At 42.0% G+C, this 21,794-nt stretch overlaps 1 protein-coding gene across 1 annotated transcript in view; it reads right to left on the reverse strand.

The window, feature by feature from the left end:
- The window catches only part of LOC134423873 (multiple epidermal growth factor-like domains protein 6), a 192,990-nt gene that overhangs the window by 119,277 nt on the left and 51,919 nt on the right, over positions 1 to 21,794 (reverse strand). The gene's annotated exons all lie outside the window — the stretch shown is intronic.

The raw sequence follows: 21,794 nt of genomic DNA on the forward strand, positions 1-21,794 counted from the left end.
TTTGGGTGCTGGAAGGATAAAACAGTAAGTCATGAATATAGGATATTTTTAATGAGTTTCTTGTATAAACCAACACTCTCAAAAGGAAAGCTAATTAAATTTTCTTCAAGAAGAAGAAAAGTTTTCTTCAAGAAGAAAATTTAGGGGAAAGTAGGTGCAGCATAAAAATAAACCATGATCCCCTTCCACATCCTAAAATTACAGTGATATAAATTCATCACATTTTGCTTTTAGTAAGTGGTAAGTTATGTAAAACAGAGAAGGAAACAAAGAAGCTGCAGCCAATGACACCAAGGTGCTTTCCACAAGAAAAGAACCATCTATGAAACCTCAAGATAGGATGAATTTCATTTTCTTCCCAGCCACTGTCCCTTAGAATCTCCCTTTAAATTTACAACTCACACGACAAAAAATGCGTTGAGATTTCAAACCCTCCTCTGCTTCCCTCTCGAAACCAACCAACAAAAGGAAAGCTGGTATCTCCCAGTGCAGAAGGCTCTCTCCATTCAGCCTTTCCTCCTTCCAGGCTTTTCTGGAGCAGGGGAGGAGCAGAATTCCTGTCCTGGGCTCTGGGTGAGCGTCGGGACCCGGCGGAGACGAGCGCCCACAGCCCCTGAAACCAAGTATGGGTCGCCTTTGAGTTTGCTCACCAGGTCTTACCCACCCTTGATCTCTGGGGCCACGGGGCTGCTGGGGCAGGGTCTGCACCCTCTGGTCTTGGGAAAGACGAGTTTGACAAGAAAGCCTCACAGGTATGTGTGCTTGGCAGAAAGATTTTTAAATGTAGAGTCTGATGAAGGAATAGAGATGGAAGCAAGTTTTGATATAGGAGAAAAGAATTGCTGAGCCAGTCTCACTTGATAACCAAGGAGGCAAAGGGTGTGTTGGTTAGAAGGGGTTTTCATGGCTTAGAGCAAAGAATAAACCCACCCCAAACAAGAAGATGTTTTTACCAAGCAGAAAGAGAGCACAGGCAAACAAGGCAGCAAATGTGGCAAGTAGAAAAAAGGTCTCAGAATTTTCCACTGCAAGAAAACTGAAAAACAACTTCTAGCTTAAACTGTAATGTACTGTTAGTGACTGGAGAACAGAAACATGAATATGGTAATTATAGTAGCTATGATAGGCTATAGATAATAGTTAGGGTATAGATTGGTTCTACTGTATTGAGATGCTCAGCAAAGAAAAGTATATAATGCATTGTAACCAAAAGAAAAGTCTATAATGCACTGTAACCAAAACCAAAGGGTCTCCAGGCCTGCCTGCAGCTGGAGCTGACAGCTGTGGGCACAGCTCTGTCACCCACAACCCTGGACTGCTGTAACACCTTGGATGGAATAAACTGCATTTTGTATACAATAAACTGCATTTTGTATACAATAAACTGCATTTTGGAGAGCCCCTGGAGTCCCACATCCCTCATTTCAGCTCTTACACTCTGGGACCAGCCTGGGGTGAGGATGATGAGGGTGGTGTTTGTCTGCAGCCACCCCTCACAAAACAAAGGGGTTTTGGCCAAGAAACCCACATGCCTGATCTTGCGACTGATATTTCCTGCACAGCATTCCTCTTACATCATCTGTACTGTCTCCCTTGCACTTTACTGGGACTAATAAACATTCCACACTTACTTTGCAATGCATTTTCTCTCTGCAAGACAACCTACTTGCTATTAGCATGTAAACTGCACGCTTGCCAGTCAGGCTAACCTCATCAATCTTGTCCAAGGCAGAAGAGCTTGTACCCTCTTACAAGATTTCTGGGACTGAACTTTTTAGTTATTCATCCATTTATTTGAAAGGAGAAAGAAAAAAAAGAAACCTTACAAGATTTCATCTCTAGACTTCAAAAATAGGGCATATTAATGGAAAGAAAAAGGATCACTCGAGTTATTTTTATATTCAAATTTGAATTTTTTCCCCCAGAGGAATCCGTTTTTGTGTTTCCCAGAAGAATATAGTACAGCTCCATCCCTGCTTTGAATTAGGAAAGCAGAATGAAGGAATTAAGATTTTTTAAAATAACTATCAAAACCATGCCTTGGATTCCTGTGTTTGTGCTCTGGCTCAGTAATGACTCTCCACTCACACCCCGAGGAGCAGAATAAATTAAGCATGTGCCACACTAACAAGCCTCTGTTCTGGGGCTGACTCCAACACCCCTGCACTGTGTGGGGAAGAGGAGCTCCCCAGGCCTTGGAGAACAGGAGTTTAACCTGACCCTGCTGCCCTGCCCTCCAGGGATGGCAGTGCCTGCTGGCAAGGGGAGCAGGAGAGCAAAGGGGGTCCCCAGGGTCCCCTCCATGGCCACAGCCTGAGCTGGGTCAGCACCCTGCCTGCTCAGCATGGGAAATGCCCTGCCTGCCTGATGGATGGGGATCAGCACCTCAGCAGGGAAAGGGACAGTTAGAAAAGCACAAAACAGCCTGGAAGGGACCTTAAAGCCATCCAGTGCCACCCCTGCCATAGGCAGGGACACCTTCCACTATCCCAGGGACACCTTCCACTATCCCAGGGACACCTTCCACTATCCCAGGGACATCTTCCACTATTCCAGGAACACCTTCCATTATCCAAGGGACACCTTCCACTATCACAGGGACACCTTCTACTACCCCAGGAACACCTTCCATTATCCCAGGGACACCTTCCATTATCCCAGGGACATCTTCCACTATTCCAGGAACACCTTCCATTATCCCAGGGACACCTTCCACTATCCCAGGGACATCTTCCACTCTCCCAGGCTGCTCCAAGCCCCTTCCAACCTGGCCTTGGATACTTCCAGGGCAGCCACAGTTTTTCTGAGCAACCTGTGCCAGGGCCTGACAGGCAAAAATTTCTTCCCAATATCCCGTTTAACCCTGCCCTCCTTCATTTTGAAGGCATTCCCTGTCACACCAAGCCCTTGTAAATCTCTCTCCATCCCTCCTGTACTCCCTTCAGGTACTGGAAGGGCACAAGGGGGTCACTCAAAAAAACTGGGTCACTCCAAAGATTTTCTTTTCCAGGCACCCCAATTCTCCCAGTCTTTCATTGTAGGAGTGGTGCTCCATCCTTCTGAACTCTGAGATCCTCTCCTCTCCTCTCCTCTCCTCTCCTCTCCTCTCCTCTCCTCTCCTCTCCTCTCCTCTCCTCTCCTCTCCTCTCCTCTCCTCTCCTCTCCTCTCCTCTCCTCTCCTCTCCTCTCCTCTCCTCTCCTCTCCTCTCCTCTCCTCTCCTCTCCTCTCCTCTCCTCTCCTCTCCTCTTTCTTCTATCCTATTCTTTTGAGATTTCTCAAGGCAAAACTCACATCTGGGCCACACAGTTCAAGTACTGCAGATGGGAACAGAATTTGTCTAATTTTTCAAAACTCATTTGTACTTTTTTTGGTTCTCCACACAGTGTAAAACCGAGTTCCCTCATTTTGTGCTGCTTGAAAAAGTAATTTTTCACTTTCTCTAAAAAAAGGATACACGGGCAATTTTGGTTTGCAGTAAGAAGAGAAAGGCAGAGGGAGATTATGAGCTTCGTTCAAGACTGCACAGGAAAACCACCAAAATAATAAAAAGACCTTTTTAAATTTCACCCCTGATATTTCAGAACCAAGTTCTGAATTCCTCTGGAGGATTTGTGAAGGAAGAATTTCAATATGTTCCCTCTGCCAGAATTAACATGAGACTTCATTAGACAGAAGTGCAGCTGAAACCTGAAAGATTAGACCTGTAAGTGCAAAAACATTGGGCATTTCAGGAACTCCTTTCTTCAGCAGAGTTGCTCCCTTGCAGAGCTTTTCCAGATGATATCCACAAATGGGGCCCTGCTCAGAATGTGAACTAAACCTTTCACCAGCAGGAGGGGGGGAAAAGCAGCCACACTATTTCATTCTGAAGAGCGGTGTTGTACAGCAATTACTTTGCATAAAATCTTCCATAATGAATTAAGAACCCCGAGTTGGTGCAGCAGCCAGGCTGACAGAGCAGGCAATCCATCAGAGAAATGATTCATAAATTAAACCATCCCCTACTAAGGCCTTCACATATCACTGTGTAATGGCTCCTAAGGACTCATTATGGGTATTCTGTCAATAATGCATAAACTTCATGACCCTCTTAACTCCCACCTCTCCTCAGATGCAAACAGTAATGGCCCATCACTCCTTCCCCAGCCCTGGTTCCTGGGTGCTCTTTTCCCACCCCATGGAAGTCGATGGAAGTGCTGCCATTGATCTTCAGCAATGCAAACTTCCTTAACTACCTTAACTCTAAGAAACAGCTCAAACTTAGTGCTGCCAGGGCTGGAGCTACATGCAGAGAAAGAACAGGGAAAAACCAAGGAGATGAAGGATCAAACATCACTCTTCCTCATATTGCCAAAGCTCTGTGCAAGCCATCCTTGGTGTGTTATTACACAACATGCAGAGAGATGAGCTGGTTCAGTTTAACTGTTACCAATCTCATAAATCCCCCTCAATTTTCTGCTTTCACATCACACATTCACATGCACCTTCACTGATAAGAATTGAAAAAGCCAGGAGAAAGCATCTCATTCAATGCTGAGATCTCAACATCTCAATGTGAGACTTGGTGGTGGTTCTGCCATATCCCACCACAGCTCCACATTCACCAGACTGAAACCACAAACCAAACATCAGCTGAGCCCTGCCAGAGGCACCTCCTGGAGCATCAGGGTCCTCAGAAGCACCTCAGCAGTGACTGCCAAGGAGAGGAGCATTCCAAGTGAGGTGTTTTTTATCAAGAAGTGAGCAAAAGCATCGTTTGAAATCTGAAATATATTGGCCAGGGAATAAAACAAGAGAATGCGAGTCTGGAATTTTGCAGCCCCTGTTTGAAGCCAGCAATTTGCAGAGAGTTCTTTCAGTAAAAGAAAAATTATGGCCAAATTCAGAAATAAGTGTATTAATATTAAACCATACATAATAAGTCATACTTTATTAGTTTAAGGACTCTTTAGCAGAAGGAAACTCTTCTTTCTTTTAAATTTCTGAGTAAGTTAAGCAACCTGTTTTGTTACATACAAGAAACCATCGTGTAACTTCATATGAAACAACACAAAAGCAACGCTCCAAACACCACAGGGATTTTACTCAGAAGGAAGGTTTATAAAAAGAAATAAAAATCCCTTTTTAGTACAATGTATATGCAAGAGAAATTATACCACCCATAAAACCTCTCAGTTTAGAGATCCATTTAGAATGAATGAAAGCTAAAATTCTGGGGTTAGGTGAGGATGCCCTTTGGTGTGCAGCACAGAGTTGGTTTGTGCAACCTGCACAGACCAGAAAAGCAGAGTAAAACACAGCCTGGCTCCTTGCTGCAGCTCCTGCAAGTCATTGCTATTCCCCTTCCACCTTGCAGGGTTCACTGGCAGATCAGTGCCATCAATTACTGCTCTGTGCCATGAGGCTCTGATATTGCCTCCAGGAAAAGCTCTGCACATCCAAATTCAAAGGCTGCCAAGGTGCAGTCGTGACTTAAACATCATCATTTAGTTTTCACACGCAACAAGGAAACCCATCATTGGGAAAATGGGTAATCAGCCAAATAATCCTGCCTTCACTTCCTTTACAGCTCTGCAGCTTGTAGTTTTAAAAACACAGTCAAAGTGTTGGGGTGTTTTAGTGGTAAATATTATTCATGGTATACTGGAATTTTCCAGGTAACAGAAAGAAAACAATGAGAGTGAGATGATGAATACCAACTGCAAGGAGCCACACATCCTGGGTTTCTTTCCAGTATTGCTCTTCAGGATGGTTCAGATACTTCTCTTTCAGGGATTTTATGCATGGTAAGCAGTAAAAGTAACCAGAAATATTTTCATTGCCCCAGCCTTCTGGACCCACCAGGATAAATCACCTCTTAGAATAGTAGCACCAAATACTTCATGTCAGTTCAAACCTCTGGATGCCTAAACCCATCCTTTACTTCACTAGTAATTACTTTTTTAGAAAAAAAAAAAAGAGAAATATTACGTGCTTGACAACTTAAGCCAGCAGTGACACATTAATCTTTCTCTTCAGGTGGTGTCTCAGACTGAGCATTGCTCCCAACAGCAAAGCCCTGACTTGGGGAGGGTCGAGTCATCCCCACAATGGGGAAGGTCACACTCCTCCTCACCCTGCTTCTCTCTGAGAGTTCTTAGATTTGGAAGAGCTAGTAATTTTTTTTTTCCTAAAAAATAATCCAGGTGGAGTTTTATTTTCATTTTTTTTCTGTGTTGTTTCCATACGTGAGCCTGAAACTCTCCCACAGCTCCCAACTGTGTGCGTGCCAAGGCTGACCCCGATGCTCGCCCTCTTTAGCACCACCACAAACATCTTTCTCTCAGGGTACCCAATAACCTGAAAACCAGCATTTCCACCAGTAAGAACTCTGAATTTTTCAACTCTGTGCTCCCATTAAAAACAAACCAGGGTTCCTGGTGCTGTGCAGGTGCCAAGCAGAAGCTGCCGCAGAAGCACAGGAGGCACAAACGGGGCAGTGACACGGTGGGTGCAGCAGGGACACGTCCCAACACCAGTGGGAGAGCCCTGACAAAGGCAGCCAGGAGCATTCACCAGAGCTGAGGCTCCTCCCCAGGGCAGGCACTGCCTCAGGCCATCCCACAGGATGCCCACCAGCGCTCAGGTGAGTTTGTGCACTCCCTGAGACGCTGATTTTACATCTGACACAGCTGCACAGGCACTGCTGACCCTCACCTGCTGCTCTGAGAGCACCAAGGTGCTGTCACACTACACCTGCAATTGTTTTTAGGATAGTAAGTGGTGGGAGAAGCAGCCAAGAAGATGCCTATGCTGCAGGGGGAGAAGTCCTGAGAGGGGAGGTTTTGTTGTTGTTCTCCTTGGGCTATTTAATATACAAATATGGAATTCAAAAAAATATAAGATAATAAATATACTATAATATAATATACTATAATATAATATACTATAATATAATAAATATACTATAATATAATAAATATACTATAATTTAATATAATATACTATACTATAATATACTATACTATAACATACTATAATATAATATAATATAATATAATATAATATAATATAATATAATATAATATAATATAATATAATATAATATAATATAATATAATATAATATAATATAATATAATATAATATAATATAATATAGAATATTATCTATTTTATATTATATATTTTATTTATATAAAAATAATTTGTATATATAATATATAAACAATATATATGATATATTTTATAGTAATATATACTACATTATTATTTATATAATATAATAATATAATATATGAATATAGAAATGAAATATAGAAATAAATAGAAATAAATATATACAAATAACTAAAATATGTATTAAAATAACTAAATCTAAATATATATGAATGTGAGATCCTGGCTGCTCTGTCCCTGTCACTGAGCAGTAACTGTTCAGGTTGAATGGTGGCACAGGCATCCCATGGTGAGGTTGAACATGAGAACTGTCCCTGTGCATGGGTTTGTATGAGGAAAATCAGCCTCATACTTGATATATAATTTCAAGTGTATTTGGTGAAAAATGACATCCACAATTCAGCTGCAAATTTAGATCTAGGGGGTTGTTCTGGACCTGGAACCCAAGAAAACCAAACTGCACTGGGCACAACCACCTGACACACACCTCCTTCGTGGGCTCCTTGGAATAAAGAAATAACTCTCCCAGAATAAGAATTCTCCTTTCACTGAGTTTTTTATGTACCCACATGCACAACAAACCTTACTTGATCTCTCTGTAGTGTTTGCACTGCTTCTTATTCAGATGAGAACACAAATGCAATCCACTGGCTTCACGTCTCTGCTTCTTGCAGATTGACTTTTTTATACCCTTACCTGGCCTAGTTCCATTTATTAGGAACATATAAAAAATTGCCTTCTATAACTCTTCTTCAACAATGCCTCCAGCCTGAAGGCTTCATGAAGTTATAAGCAAAGATTTATTTGTAATAAATTATTGAAAATGAAAAATATCTGTCTCCAACAAAAGTAATATATTTCAGGTAACAATGACTTTTCTAGTGAAGGGGAAGATAAAAGTGTATTTAGCAGGAATTCTGATACCATAAACTAGAATGCAATATTTGCATGCTCAAATATATTACAGAAAAACATGCTAATTCAAATCTGACATTAAGAAATTACTTTCTACTGCAAATTGGAATTCCAAATGAAACAATAAGCTGCACTAGACTTAGACAGCTCCACAGTCCACTTGGCAAAGAGAATCCACCCATCGAATTAATAAAAAAACAAAAACCACCAAAAAACCCCCCAAAAAAGCATATTACTGTTAAAACAGAAAGAAATACCAGAATGAGATTTCCTGCCTGTGCAGCACATACCTTCTCCCAAATATCCACTCATAAATTTCCCACAGGAGTCCCACATCCACACCCCATCACTCAGTGCATAAAATGGTTCACAGCTTTTGTACAGAGAACCTGCTAAGTGGATTAAAGCTTATTTTTCATGTGTGACTTCATGATTTACTGTGTTTGGACAAGATTCTTCCTTGACTGAACTTGACCTAATCCATCCATGATTTAAAGGAGATTTTATGTATACAAACACATGAACAGACAGTAAAGTACTTAGATTCATTATACAAGAAAACAACTCTGAGATTCAAACTCCAAAGAGGGTTCTAAAAACTACTATCAGATGTGATTTTTATGTTTTTCTTTCAAATCAGAATAAAACCATTTTTACTGTTGACTTTGACTCCACAGTTCAGGATCAGATTCCACTAGTTTTAGATGGTATGAACTATTTCTATATTTAAAGTCACAGAACCTACAATGCACATAAAACTGTCCAAACAGAATTTATACTTACCAATAACAGATCAAGCATGGAAGCCAAAATGGGAATGGCACATTCCCAGCAACAGGAATGAAATAATATTGAAATAATACAATATAAAAACCTTGTAAGAAGTTTTTTTTCCTAAACTGCAGTGTTAAAAATTTGTGCTATATAAAATGTTTCAGTCTATTAAAACTTTCTAGAAAAAGTTGTTTTCATTCTCAATACACAGAAGGAAAAGAAGAACCATTTCAGAAATTCAATGTAATTTTTTTTAGGATTCACCACAAGGCACCTACCACCAACTTAAATTTGGGCAGAGGCCGAGGGAAAGGGGACCCCAAGAGTGGTCACTGGATTTTGGAACAGGAAAGGGAAGAGAATGAAATGAAAACACAGCAGCAGTCTGAAAATAAATATATGTAAGGAGTTAATGTGACATGGCTGGCTCACAGCAGCCGAAAATTGGAGCTGGTCACCCAAAATCCTGGCCTTTGGTAATCACCTAGCATGCTGGACGGTGCTGAAATTAATAAATAATAGAGCCACTAGCAACACCCTATTGATTTTCTGCCGGATTTGCTTGTCTCCTCAGAATTTTAGGAAGAGATCCAGCTGCCCTAAATTCCCCCCAAAATGGGCACTTCCAGTTGGCCACCATGGTCCTGAAAATGCCATTGCATCCTACCTCAGCATGGTTCTAGGAATACAGCAAAACAATCCATTCTTAGTTCCAGACTTGGTTTCCCTTTGTAGCCTTGAGTACTGATGAACAGGCTCTGCACAGAATTCAGATTTGCAGTTTGCATTTGAAAAAGAAAGACAGAAACACGAAACCTGTCACATTTTCCCTACAATGGAACATTTCTACACTTCCCTCCAACAAGTACTTTTTTTGAATGGTCCAGGAGATTGTCCCATTCCCGGCAGATCTTTAGGTTTATCTTGATCAGTTTATTGGCTTCCTCACGCAGTTTTTCAACAGCTTAGCAATTAAATTTTGAATCTAAAAGCATCATCAATTTTACTTTTTATGCTGAATATATTCCTGGCCTTGAAAGATCCTGCTATCAGAGCTTTCCCAAGGATGTGTGGATTTGCTTAGCCTTGAGAAAAGCTCCATTTCCAGGAGCTGGTCAGCAAACAGAACCTATTTCAGCTTCTTCCATCAGCAGGTTGGGTCATAAATACCTGCAGGAAGCAGATCTGCAAGTCAGATGGAGTCATCACTTCCTACTTACTCTGAGGAGAGTGCCTGGCTTTAATACCTTCATAATCACAATTTACCACGGAGAAGCTGCCCCAAGCTATTGCCAATTTATGGTGGACACCCACGATGAGCAATAATGGCTGGTACTGTGATAAAATAGATTTATTGTCAATATAAATATACTTACTGCTGCAGCTTTTCTTAAATCTTTATTTATAAGGCACACCAGATAGCCCAATGAGGGAAAGGAAGTATTTCTATATACCAGACTTTTCACTTCATTTCCTAGAAAGATTACAGAACATCATGGACACGAGAATCATACCAAAGGTTACATATTCTAATTTCAGAGAAAATAAAACACTGTGAAGAAAAGTAACTGTAGAGAAATCCATGCAAATATTAGTCTGTATACCCAGGTTTTACTCTAAAATGAGCCCCAGACTTCAAAAGGAATGGAGCTGAGTTGATGGACCCTCTGGAGATATTTATCTCATAAACGACTTTCAAATTATCCTCCCACCCCCAAAAGATATTATCTTCATAATGTACTAAAAAAAAAAAAAATCCTGGCCTTTGGTATTCACCTAGCAGTCCTGGATGGTGCTGAAATTAATAAATAATAGAGCCACTAGCAACACCCTATTGATTTTCTGCCGGATTTGTCTGTCTCCTCAGAATTTTAAGAAGTGTTTAAACAGATATATCCATTATGTGTTGGAAGGAATTTTAAAACTCCCCAGTAGGGCTGTAGCTGATGACATATTGACAGTATCTCAGCCTGAAATAATTTTGGACATTCTGCCTGTGTTGTCTGCAGATGCAGAGCCAAAAACACCCAGCAGAAGGGCAAAGTGAAGGTCAAATGCCTGAAGCACTCAGAGAAAGCAGCCACACTTGAGCACTATTGCTTCAACCCTTGGACATCAGCTTGTGAAGACAGAAGCAATTCCTGTTATCAGCTGTACAAATAAAAATTATTAAAGCATCAGACTGTTTTTCCATGGAAAAGAGTGCCCCAAGGACTGAGATTTTAACTCTGCTGCGAAAGAACTGAGGAGTTCTTATCTTCACTTGCTAATATAAACAGAATACCTTCACTAATTCCCCACAGCAGCTCCTTTGCAGAGCTTTCCTCAAAGTTTCTTCCCCGTGCTCCACTCCTACTGCAGCCCAATTTAAGAGGGCATTTAATGCATTAAAACTGGAAGGCTCCAGATTTTCCATTTGAAATGCAGGGCACCAGAACACTGTCACCTTGCTAATAAAATGGGATGATGTGGCTGCAGAGCCATTTACCAATTCCTTGGAAACTTTTTTTTTTACATTTTAATGTACAAGTTAAATGGAAGAGCATGTAAGAATTTTGATACTACTTTGACAGGAGACTAAAACAAGAACATGTTATTCAGCTGTGTAAATGCTCCTTTCTGCACTGATCCCATTTGCTGCTCCTTTGCTCGAGCAGGAACGTTCTCATCATTATAGTCCTGATTAAGAAGTTTGATGTGCTGACCTTGAATATCAAATTAAGCTCCATGCTGCAAGCAAAGCATCCCATCTTCTCTAGTGGCTTATAAATTCATTAGACACTTTAGACAGAGTTTTAAAATTTGCTGACACTAAATTCACTCAATAGGGAGCAGAACCGTTAAGATTTATGAGGCAAATCTGCCGCTAAGTGAAACACGCAGTCTCCAGGTGATCTCCACCAGGAATCCTCTCCATCCAGGCCCTTGCCTTGTTTTTTAAACAATGCCCTATTAAATTCCAGACTGTTAATTACCTCCTCATTTTCCAGCCAAGTGATCAATAGCAGAGGACAGGCAGCTGCTGGGGCGAGCCCGAGCCAAGGAGGTGACGGCGCAGAATTCAGCGTTTGCCCGGTGCCGGTGGCTCCAGACACTGGGGCTGCACACCCCTCACCAGTTCAAAAGGAATAACTTCTGTGCAGAACTTCGCCTGCTGCTCTGGGGAGCGAAAATAATTTATCTCGGGTGCCATGTTTCTGAAGCAGCTGGATCAGAATTTTAAATCTTTTTTGCCATCTATATTCCCCAAGGGCGCGAGAAGTGAATCAAGGCTGGATTTTTACTTTCATGGATTCCAGGCTTTGACAGGAGTTCAGAGCAGAAAAAAAAAAAGTTACTTCTGAACACCAGGCAAGCCCTGTGTGCCTGGTCTTTGCTTAATGGGCTTTATTTTCATTTTGGCAGAATTTGTTTTGTTTGCATTTAAAAAGGGACATTTGATATCAAACACGAGTTCTTAACTAGGAAGTAGCTCCACCAACAACACCAGCCTAACACACAGGATAAGACTCACAAAAGTTAATTCAGTCATTTGTGAAGACACTTAAAGGGGATGTCGGGATGTAAAGCCTGCTCACAACAGGAAGGAGAGATGGTGAGAGGGAGACACGGGGTAAAAAATCAATCATTGGAATAATATTCTCACCAGACGAATTTATCCGATACAGGGAAGGGTTTGAATCACAAACCTTTGTGCTGACAAGATTTAACTAAGCAGACACACTGCAGAGAAAGGGTCAGGATGAGGACACAGAGGCACCTAAAGTACCCAGCAGCCTTCCCTAAATACTCAGCTGAAATTATTCTCTCTCATCTCGCACATGGTGTGCGACACAACAGTCTCAAGCCGTATGGCACCAAGGATGCTGATGTGCTCTTCTGCTGCCATCCTGGCCAGGAACCCAGAACAGCAGCAGCTGCCACAGGGATGTCTCTTCTTTCACATTGATCATTTTGTAAATAGAGAGGAGCAGCGCAGCTGTACAGCTCACAGCTCCAGGGTGGAGGCAGCGTGGCTCACACCGAGGCTTTCTTGGAAGTCTGGTGTCAGTCTGCAAGTTAGTCTGCATGAAAGGATCCAAAATCCAAGTGGCAGACAGGATGCTTAACAAAGTGATGCAGCCTGAAGCACAAAAATACTCCTATTTTTGGTGCAGAATTACACTTATAGCCAATTCTGCCTCAAATCAATGCATCAAACACAAGCAAAAGTTTGCTATGCTGATAGAAACCACATAAAAATAACTGGGATGGAAATGTTTATCTGGAGAGTGGCTCAAAGTGGCCTGAAGAAAGAGTGGCATCAACAGAACTTGATATCAGTGCTCAGTTGACTTCTCTGCTCTCAGAGCTGTAGGAGGGGAAGCAGATATATCTAATGTCAACCTTAACTGCTGGAGCTGCAATTCCAACCAGAATGGCAAGGTGGAAACAAGGGTCACACCTTGACCTTGTAAACAAAGAAAATAGAGAGCATCATTACAGACCCCACAAAACAAACACACAAACACAGAAGGACAGCAAAAGGACTTTATCCCACATTCCAGATGGCATTTGTGGGATTTATTACAGAAATGAAGGTTGAAAAGAAGTGTCACACAGTTAATGACATCAGAGAGGAACACGACCTTCATCAACCCAAGTAAAAATGAACTTACATAAAATAGCCAGTTAAAAGATGAGGTGAGAAATGAGATGAGACCAACAGGCTTTTCTGCTTCCTCTTGAACCAGAAACAGAAAATTAGGGGAAAGAACTACATTCAAAACTGTAAGGGGAGAAAAACATGACCAAAGGTCTTCTACCACAGCTAATCTCTTCTCTATCCATAGACAAATATGATTGGATTTAAGATAAAACAAAGTGAGCTAATATCAAGGAGTGTTTAATTAATGCCACAAATCTGCTTTCTAAAAACCAGAACTCATGAACTGTGGTTTAGTCACATGTCAATAGACAGAAAAACAAGTTGGACCTCATGTCCATAAATGCTGTACAAAAGAATCCAGAGTTATGCCTGCATTTTTTAAAATATTTTGCATTTCACCTACAGCAGAATGTCCTTTAAATGAAATGTCATAGCAACCAAAATACCATCTTCAAACATAATTTCGTCCTTGTTCTCCATCACTTTTTCTTCTTTCCTGTTTAGTGCTGTAGTTGCTCACATTTGATATTCCTGTTAATCATCACCACAGCATTTTACTCGCTTTTGCCATGAAAGGTTCTTGATGTTTCCTTCCAACCTGATACCCTGTGATTCACCTCTCCTATTGCTGCCCTTGCCAGATTTATCTGACTTTATTTCCTGAAAAGATAAAGCAGGGACTCGACAAGTCCAAGATCTATAAACATTTTGTGCTTTGAACTGTGTGTTTTACTAAACCCATATGAAAATGCAAAATTTCCATCTCAACAGTCAAAGTTCAGTCTGAGGCTCAAATGAATGTTGCCTGCACATGGGCCATAAAATAAAAGCATTGATAGTGGTTTAGTCCCTCAATTCTTCATTTCTTTGCAGTTAGATCTGGTACTGAACCAGGAACCCCAAACCCAACAGGAGAAATTGAAGAAAAATTTAGAAAAGCTAGAAATCTGCGTCCACTGCCAGATGGTCTACCAGCAACAGCAATGACAAAAATATTTGATGACAGTGAGATCTGAAAGGAAGACACAAATACTAGAACATAAGGTTTTTAAAGCAATTGCTTTACAAATTTATAAAGGGATTAATAAGACACATCTGCTCACTCTAGCTGGAAATTGTCAGTGGCCCAGGAGTTTCTTCCAGTCTTGGGTTTATGTTATTTCATGATAATCTCTTAATTTCCTATCAGTGTTCTCCTGTGAGGCAAGGAAACACAAATATTTCATTTTAGCAGGAAAGGGGCAGTTTGAGAGCCCAATCTGGGCTCCCAGGGGGGAGAATTCAGCTGCCTCAGGGAGCAGAGCCTGAGCACCATCCTGTGATGGGATTCACAGGGGTCTGAGGATGAGGGAAGAGATAAGGATTTGACTATATGTTCAGAAGGCTTGATTTATTATTTTATGGTATATATTACATTAAAACTATACTAAAGGAATAGAAGAAAAGGTTTCATCAGAAGGCTGGCTAAGAATAGAAAAGGAATGATGACAAAGGTTTGTGGCTCGGACTCTGTCTGAGCCAGCTGGCTGTGACTGGCCATTAATCAGAAACAGCCACATGAGCCCAATCCCAGATGCACCTGTTGCATTCCACAGCAGCAGATAACCATTGTTTACATTTCGTTCCTGAGGCCTCTCAGCTTCTCAGGAGGGAAAATCCTAAGGAAAGGATTTTCCATAAAAGATGTCTGTGACACCACCCCACACTCCCTCATTCCAGTCCTGCCCGTGCTGCTCAGTGTCCCTGGTGAAACACTTCATTCATTGTTTTACCTACCACAACTCTCAAATTCCACGCCCTCCCTGGCTGCTGCCAGGCTCCTGCACACTCTGTGCATCCAGAGTGTCACAAACCCCAAAATCTTTGTGTTTTCAAGTCCTCCCAGTCCCTACAACACCATTTCTGATGCTATTTACTTTAGCAAATACCAGCTGTCTGTTCTCCCTTTTTCCCACTGAGCAATTTCCATCCCCTCCACCCTGCAGGAGGGATGCTGAGCTCCTCTCTAAGGTGATCCCATGGAGGCTGCTCCCACCACACCAACCACCTTCCCCTAAATGGTTTCATCTTCTCTCTGATGAAATGATTACCAATTCTGCCTTCTCCAAGATCAGTGAATCTCAGTCAGCCCTCATTAGTGCAACTCCCTTATCACAGCACACAATATCAAAATTACCTCCTGAATCCTTCCTACTCTTATTAGAAACAGCTTCTGGATGGAAGAGTTTTGAATACTGAGATGTAATTTACAGTTTACTGCACAAACCTCAGAACAACTTACATGAACTTGAGTGCACCAGGCTCTGTGTTTAAATTCAGTTGCTCCTCTTCCACCCCAAAGGAAGACAACATGTTAAAAGAACCAGCAGAGTGGCTTAAACTAAACATTAATTCCAAGTTCCTTCTAAGGCAATCAATCAGGAACTATAAACCTCAGAAAAATTAGCTGCAAAATTATCTCAGTCCTCCAGCTGCTACAGATTCATAACCACCTTCCTGTTTTGCAGCCTGATTCCAGAGGTGAGTTCCACATCCAGGAAATTCATCTTCTGCCAGGGAGGAATGCTGAAGCAAGGGACAGACACCCCACAGCTGTGACAGTGCACAGAACAGGGCACTTCTAAGATTTGGCCCAATTTCACTGCCAGGGAAACCCAAATTTGGTGAAAAAAAGGTTAAATCCTCCCTTCAGTCCAGCACAAGTACACAGGCTATTTTATTTTTTTTTTTTAATTTAACAGGTCCTGCAAGGCAATGCCATATTTCCATGATGTCCTGCCTCCCCCTGTCAGAGATCCTGTTGGATCAGGATCTAACAGGTTAATGAGAACCAGGAGTCCAACATTCCTGCACAGCTCAGCCCCAGCTGCCTTCAGCCACAGCAGACCCCTAAAAAGCCACCAAAATTTCCCCTGGCAAATTCAGTTTGGACCAGAAATAAACCTGTCTCAATGCCCAGTTCATGTAAAGGACTAGATTTCAAGGTGCCTAACCACACTTTAAATGCAGCAAATATGATAATGGCTTTTTTTCCTCCTGGAGGAAAGATAAGTCGGATAAGGAGGGGGAAAAAAATCAATTTTTTGTCATGAGGCAACTTTAAGTTAATTTAACAGTATTTCAGGATGACTGCACATGGATTCTCAGACTGTCAACTACACAAGTTACAATCCCTTTACAGTCTCATGCTGCACCTTGGGATCTGCTCACTGTTTTAGTCTCCTAAAATTAGTTTGGAAGCCTTGCTTGCACATGGCTTCTTTCCTTTGTTTGCCATAATTTTACTTGCAAAATGATCCCATAAATGGTTCTGAGTATGATCAGTGTTTCTGATAAAATTAGAAGGTGCTTTGTGGTATGGTGGGTATGGTTTTAATTTGCTTTTATGACCTAAACTTCCCTTTCCTAGCAATTAATTAATTCAGCAACAGGATTTTATAGTTCTCCTGGAGGAAGGAGGATTCCTGGAAGCTTCTCTGCAGAGGACAGAGATGTCTAAATGCACCTTTTGTGCTGTTTCAGTGCATCTCCAGCTCAGGGCTGTGTTTTATTCAGAATGATGAGTAATGCAAACCTCAGCCACCATTTCTGCCTTTCTCCTTTCTGGACTCATGCTCAATGCCTTTAGGGGCTGAGGTACCACAAAGAAAATGAACTTGAAGGAATATGCTCCCATCTACGCAACAAAAAGAGTTATGTTTGAAGATATCAGTTTCTTCTTAGTGGCAAAAGGATAGAAGGGAAATTTTTCCAGCAATCAGCAACAGAGAGCTGGGAGAAGATTCTAATTTGAATCCCCTAGGGAAATATAGCCAGACAAATCAAACATCCCAGTCTGAGCTGCTTAACACATTATTAAAGGGCTGTGAGAACCAAGTTTTGGATTTAAAACCTACCACTATCCTTTCACATCCAGAGTTTGGCCTTTGCTCAATGCAGGAAGACACAATCTCTGCTCACACTACCTTAAAAAGCAATTTCTGCCTCATCCTGGGCTTACAGAAAGACCTGAAGGCCTGCAACAACAGGACATGAAACAGCAGGACAAGGGGCAAGAAATGCAGCAGAAATGCCAAAAGAGACTCTGGACAGCAAAGGTTCTTGCAGTCATCTTTAACTTCCTACCTCACAGTGCTGAGAATTTCCAGGCACTTGAGAGTGTCTCAGAAGAGAGATTTCAGCACTGCTGGAACTGTGCTTTATCAGAATGATCCTCTCAGAGCTGCCCACTGCCCCCTCACACAGCGCTTAAAGGCCAAAGTTTCTTTGGGATTTGCTCTGGGATTGGTGATGGAGGTGACAGTCACTTGGGAGGTTTGTGGCCCTTCCCTAGGAAATGTTGCTTAATTTATTTCAGAATGTGCAAACAGGTCTGAAACCTGAGAGAAGGAAGCATGCACAAAAATGGGGGGTTTTCATTTTGGGACAGCAAAGAATTAAACTAGGTTTTAAAGTTTAACTCTGAAATAATTCAGATTTCAACATCCTGATAGTCTTGTTGAGAGGTTCCCACCCAAGTAACTCCGCAGCAAGGTGTGAGTGGTTTTACACATCCACACCATCTTAGAGCCTTTTATCACAAAATCCTCCATTTTCAGGGGCAGCTGCAAGAGCTGTTATTCCCAAACTTGTATAATTTTTTTCTGTGCTGCAGCCCAGGCTCAGTGCACTGGTTTAACACCACCCAGGCCCTGAGGAGATGCTCAGGAGCCTCTGCAGAATGTACCTGGGATCCAGAGGCTGGCAGGAGGATCATGAGGATCAGCCACAGCCTGCTGAGCTAATTGAGCACGTCTCACTCATCCTGGCACTTAAGAGCCAGAGATTCCGAGTGTGCTGGTGAATAAAAGAACATCTGCCTGATAACATCCATTTCATGAGAGTTACAAGTTTCAGAGAGCAATTACACACCATTTTTGTTTCTAATCCAAATCAGATGTTTAAACCATTTTGTGATTGCACAATTATCTTGTTTTATGAGGCAACCCAAACATCGTTTAGCAAGATTTGAATGCCACTGTGTATTTTCAATTTATTAACAAAAATACAGAAGCCAAGTCCCCAAACATGACAGGGAGAGGCAATGGGAGGAGGATAACAAGGCAAGTGGTGAAAACAACCTTGCTGGGTAAACACCACAGCACACCTCAACAGGAGCAGAGATGCTCCCAGCTCTCCTGCTTGGTTTGTGCAGGATTATTAAGCAGGAACTGCTGAGGAAGCAGAGGCAGCTCATTTCTACCAGCTTTCCCACCTGGGGAGGACACAGAGAGGGGCAGAAGAGCCTGTCCCCACAGCACTGCAAAAATCCAAACACCAAGAGAAGCTGCTGCACTTAAAACCCTCCCGGATTTTTGGTTCATATTGATATTTTAGTCTGCACATCTGGGTGCAGCTCCACAGCAAACTGTAAATACATAAGGTTGGAATCAGATTTTTTTGCATGTCTTTTCCAACTTAATGATTCTGCAAACCCTTTCTCACTGAGAGTCAGAAGATCAGAGAGGCAAACACATCATCCCTGTGTTTGTGCACTCTGAGACCTCCCATGACCTGTTCCAGCAGAGATTGCAGCAGGACTGGGGTCCCTGAGTTACTTGGGGATCTGCAGCACAGCCCAGAGTTTTCTCATTCTCTATCCAAATGTAAAATTGGGAAGGAGAATGAGCCAGATGCTGCCTTGGAGAGAAGAGAGGCTGAGTAGACAAACATAATTCTGTTGCTCAGGAATTAATTCCCACAAAAACATGTTTCTGCCACATTGAAATTGTAATATTCGGCTTCCAAATCCACAAAACTCATTCCAAGATTATTCAGTACAAATTACACCCTTATAAAAAAAAAAAAAAAAAAAAAAAAAAAAAGAAAGATCTTTGATTTATCTCATCTCATTTATACAACCTCCATTTACAGTCAAAAGCTAATTTAGTGTTTTCTAACAGATTTCCAATGTTACTGTACTGAATTAAGCAGCAACACTGAAAAGTCCAGGCCAACTCTCAATCCTGAGCAGGGCCAACAAGCAAGACTTTAAAAGCTCTCTTGCACCTCCCATTTTCCACTGCAGGAGCACAAAGATGCTCCAAGCAGGAATGACCAGTCGTGACCTTCACCTCCAAAATTCACTTTTTAAGGTGAAGCTCATCACACCCCTCTAGGCTTTGGCAAGCTATTTTAAGAGTAGGCTTTTTCTTAAGAGGTCATGGAATTCATCATCCTTGCTGTGCAACTTGCACTCTCAGCATCCAGCTGCTCATGCAGCTTTTATTCTCCCACCCCTGCTTGGACCTGCCTTTCCTTCTCATGATTCCCAAAAAGGCTGGCAGAACAAAACCCTGAAAAACTCCACCAAACCAGACTCTGTTGCAGTGAAAGAGCGGGAGAAGCCAGGAGCAGGGACCGGCAGGCCAGGCTGAGCAGTGCACTGTAAAAACCTTGGAAATGCAGAGGGATCACCCCAAAATCTGGCTGCATTCTGCCTAATTGCTTGACAGCACAAGGTGGGAGCCAAGCAGGGCTGCAGCCTGAAAACTGTGGCAGAAAATGAGGGCTGCAGGCAAAAGGCATTGAGAGAACAATGCAAACCACAAAGCCCAGAGATAATTATAACCAAAAATAGGAGCTCACTAATTTTTCTACCACTAATACTGTTAGTAAAGAGCCATTACTGTACTCAGTCTTATGGGGGAAAAAAATGTTTATGGAAGCAAAATAATGTAATCATTCCTCTACATTTAGGAGCTCTGAGGTCCAAGGAACACAGAAAGCAGTGAAATATGTGCCGCACTTATTTTTGTTTTACCACTGAGTAATTTTCATGAGCAGAGTAGTCAGACATCATCTCCCTTCTGTAATGTTTAAAAGATGTACAGCACAGAAAATAACCCAGCACCAGTACCGGCACAGACCAGAGCATTGCAAGGTCTCCCAGAGCTACAACTTTTTAACACTCTGATTTTCTGGACTTTCAGTAGAGCTTATATAAGTCTATATAATTTGCAAACACATTTCCTCCTGAGTCATCTTTTATTTACCTTTTTTCTCCTCGCTGACTTACAGAACCAGCTTTGTGACTAAACAATTTTGGTAAGCCTTGCAATCAACAGGATTAAGCAGTGTGTGCTGGGTGAACTACAGACAGAATTCATTTGTCAGATCCCCAGTGCCCTGACTTTAATCAGGGGTAATAAAGCCAGCAGTATTGCTAATCCAATCAGCAAGACCAATGAAAAAATAAATTTGTTACCGCAGTTCAAAAACTGCCCTTTCACTGTGCAAGGCAAAAGTGGAGTGAAAATCTCTCCCTTTTCCTCTCTCACTCCAAAGGTCCCTAATGAACAGAAGAGGGAGGAGGCAGAGGAGCTGCATATCAAAGCCCAGTTGTCCCTTGAAATCCAGCTTTAATTATTAATACATGTGATGTGCTGAGCAAAGACAACATGTTTGAGGTCTTGCGAGCTTACACTGCAGAATGCAGTGGCTGCAAAGCCGCATCACTCAAAGCCAAGGAGACTGCCTTTTCAAGAAATTTCTCCCAATGAATTGTTGACCTGAATACACTATTCTTCTACTGAAAAATAAAAAAAAATTCAACACTTAAGCTACTCCTTCTCCCAGGAAATTGCTCTCAGCGAACAGCTGCTGCTTTAATTCTGTTCAGAGGGACAAGGTGCAGCTCAGAGCGCTGGGAGCCACAGAAGGGCTGCAAGGACTGAGCAGGTCAGGATGATTAATGAGCACTTGCTGACTCTGCTGGCTCAGGCTGGTGCCAGGAGCTTCTCCAGCTCACCTTCAGCAGATCCCTGTGGCAGCACAGCTTGGAAGCAGAGCAAAAACCAAGGAGTGGGAATGTTACAGCTCCTCCTGCCCTCCCCTGCTCCAGGAATTACCATGGGAGCACAGATCCAGGGGCTGGGAGGAATCTGAAGGATTCCAAACCTCTCTTCCTCTAGCTCAGGCTGGCAGGTGTCACTGTTTTAGGGTGGGATATGATGAATATTTCAGTTACCCACTGAAATGTTTGCACCAATTATTTATTACACACAAATCCACGGGCTGAGGACAGAAGTGTTTCCCTCCAGGTGGAAACAGACTCCCAGCTTTTACAGGATTCTCTGCTTTCCACACTGAAAGATCCCTTTCCTTCTTAATGGCAAAGTACCAGCTTCCAGACACACCTCAGTGAGGGCAAGGACTACAGAGATAAACCTTTTATATGTCATAACTTTATGCCAGGTATTTTCAGAGAGAACCACAGCAGTGAAAGGTGGAACTCACCTCCCTCGTGTCCTGTGCTCCTC

The sequence above is a fragment of the Melospiza melodia genome, chromosome 12 (assembly GCF_035770615.1).
Source record: "Melospiza melodia melodia isolate bMelMel2 chromosome 12, bMelMel2.pri, whole genome shotgun sequence".
NCBI lineage: Eukaryota > Metazoa > Chordata > Aves > Passeriformes > Passerellidae > Melospiza > Melospiza melodia.